The sequence below is a fragment of the Papaver somniferum genome, chromosome 8 (genome assembly GCF_003573695.1).
Source record: "Papaver somniferum cultivar HN1 chromosome 8, ASM357369v1, whole genome shotgun sequence".
Taxonomy (NCBI): domain Eukaryota; kingdom Viridiplantae; phylum Streptophyta; class Magnoliopsida; order Ranunculales; family Papaveraceae; genus Papaver; species Papaver somniferum.
The window spans coordinates 139,060,576-139,063,681 of record NC_039365.1 but is presented as its reverse complement, the minus strand read 5'-3'; the positions used below and the strand labels follow the sequence as shown (position 1 = coordinate 139,063,681).

General features: G+C 33.2%; 1 long non-coding RNA gene across 1 annotated transcript; it reads right to left on the bottom strand.

Annotated features, from left to right (window-relative positions):
* Positions 1 to 486: 486 nt before the first annotated feature.
* Positions 487 to 2,434, bottom strand: LOC113304737. The gene is made up of 2 exons (XR_003338349.1): positions 2,164 to 2,434; positions 487 to 677 (listed from the first exon to the last, which is right to left on the bottom strand). It is a non-coding gene; the product is annotated as an uncharacterized LOC113304737 (long non-coding RNA).
* Between the last annotated feature and the right edge of the window lie 672 nt (positions 2,435 to 3,106).

Here is a 3,106-nt window from a genome sequence, read left to right as displayed (position 1 = left end):
TGATTTTGATCAAGGAAGATAAAAAAAATCCTAAACGCATCTCAGTGATACTATTCCATGCTTACTGAACTCCATGTTTTATAATGTTAGTGGTCTGTCTGGGTTATATGTTTGTTGGTTGTTCCTTTGTGGTGTTAGTGGTTGTCCAATTCGATTTATCATATAATTCCCTTGCACAAACCCAATAACAAGAATATTATGTGTGTCACACCCCATTTTCATTTGGTACAACAACACAGGCAACGAACACATTTCTAGTGCAAACTTATGTCATCTTAAACTTGTTATTTCTTCAGATGTAATCTCATGGAAAACTTCTCAACATTTGGAGCACATACCGAAACAAATCTAAATGAGTGACAATTCCTTAGTATATAGCTATGGTCGCCAGAAATGTATAATTGAAAAGAATCATCATAACAAACAAAATTTAATGGAATGCTTCTGATTGGATTTACTAAATTAACACAGTAAATACATTTTTTATAAACATGCTTCATATATAAAGTTTGTTATCAAAAAATATACAACCCAAAAATGCATTTATACACACATCATCTGAAAAGAGATCAGAATTTGTACACAAGGAACACAAAATGAGGAGACAGATTCTATTCTTCCAACGATCCAACGTGAAAAGAATCACTCAAGCCATATGTAATACTCGCCAACTGGAACTAAGAAACATATTATGTTAAGCACAACCCAATGCAACTTAAAAGAAGAGCAAAACAGTATCCCATAAAGATAACTCCACAGTAAGAGTACCCATTTAGCAAGCAAGTAAAATACAGTTAGCAAGAGAATTTTAACATTAACACTACTTACACAAGAATTATACATGTAGCATGCTTATACAACCCATGGCACATAATTAAAATAAGAATGACAATCAAGTGTGATGTACTTACGATTGTTTTCCCCAAATATATTAGTGTATATATACTACTGCACATCTCGTGCTACTAAAGACATTATAATATATATATACATAATTACACATCTCGCGTTACTAATAATAGCACACTTCTCGCACTACTCAACTTAGCACTAATATGTGGAGATAACAGTCAATTGTTGCGAGGAAAACAAATAACGACCACCACACAACATACCCATTGTACATACATCTTAACAAGTGACCACACAACTAATGCACACGCCATCACAAGATCGGTTCCCAATTCAAAAAGAAAATTCGAAGTACATACTGTAAGCAAGTGAAACATTTATTGGGTACTAGACACTCTGTCAAGTTTTATTATAGCTCAAAATGCGCTTAACCAAAGTAGTTAATTTCATGTATGGGTATCGTATCCGCCGGACCCGATATACCTATATAAAATATAATATCGGTGGTACATCATTAAGAATATAATCATAAATATTTATAAATATTTCAATCTAAAAAAATTTGGTATCCTACGATGCATTAATTCTCAAGATCAAAAGCTTCACAATACAAATTAAAGTGTACAGGAGAAGAAAAAGATAAGGAGGAAGGGGTCTGTTTACATATTTTCAAATCCAAATAATTTATTTTACCTAATTATCCTTACCGATATCATCAGTGTATCGGTAAACTCGATATATCAGTTTGTATCGGCCGATACGAGCGTTTTTATCGTTTAATCTTTGTATCCCGATGTTTTAGATATCGTATCGTAAAGGTTTTTCCCAGTACACTATAAAAACCTATAATATCGGCCGATAAAACCGATATTGACTACCCTGTGCTTAACCTTACATGGCTTTCTACATTTACTGACCCAATAGCCACCTTAATCATCTACCAGCCATAAAGATAATCTATCTAAATATCCTATTCAAAACATGAAGAGAGCAATATTATTGAAGAATAAAACTGAAAACTATACGTAAACAGCTCTTCCAAGAACATACATAAGTAAGACTATATACCAGATTAGTACCCTCTGATGTCAAATCGGAATCGTCACTCAGAGTGATAAGATGTGACCTTAAGCTGTTTTAGTATTCACATGGGTTCAAATTACTGTCAACGGGTCTGTCAGGCATCCCCATCTTTTAAACATTTCATCGAACATTTGGGTGTCACTCCTTTGGCATAGAGACTAAGAATTGTTGTTTCCAGACTTACTTACCCAAAATCTCAAAACAATTGAAAAGGTTTTAAGTTCTCACCTTGATGGATTATTGGAATTCAGCTCAAATCTTCTTAATATCCCGATCTCAAATCAAACAACCCCCACTTTTTCTCTTCTCTGGTTTTTATTCTCACAATATTCTGAAATCAAATCTCCCTGTTTCCTTCTCTCCTCTTTCTGTCTTTTTGGTTTTCTACTTATCTTCTCTCATGGAAAACAACTTACAGATGTTAACAAGAGAGCAACCCATTGTCTCTCATCATATATAGAGATGTCGACGGGGTAAACAACGAGGGAAAAAAAACCCTTAAGGTATCCCTTTGACCATATCCTCTAAGATAGAGTTGAATATATTTATGATTAATATATAATTTTTTTAATACCCATACACCTAACAAATCCTAACTGCAACAGTTCACAGAGATTAACTATACATAATGGGGAACTTAGGGGGAGACCCAAAAAAAATAATATTCTCATTCTCAGGCCTACAATTAATTTTGTATAACGTGACATCCATAATTATATGAATCAATACATAACTGGTTATGCATACTATTTTTTCAGGCATAACTCGTTACGCAGCCTAATTTTTCAGGGGTATGATTGGCAGCGCAATTTGGACATAACATATTTAAAAATCCGCGCTTTAGAATTTTACAAATTTTATATCGTTGGAAATCTTTTTAAAAGAGCTACGCAACGAGTACAAACAAGAATATCAAATTTTTGTTTTTAACGAAAAAATCGGAGGTGATCCTCATTTTAGGGATTTTTTTTTGGAAACTTGATACTTAACCATTATGCAGTCACCAAAAACGATGCATAACACATTCTACAGACGCATAACGAATTATGCAACCATTTTCTCCACTGCATAACAAATTATGCATTTGGATAACAAAATTATGCATCTATAACAAGTTATATTACCATTTTTTTGGTTGATTTTAGCCGTACATATAAGAAATTGATGCATA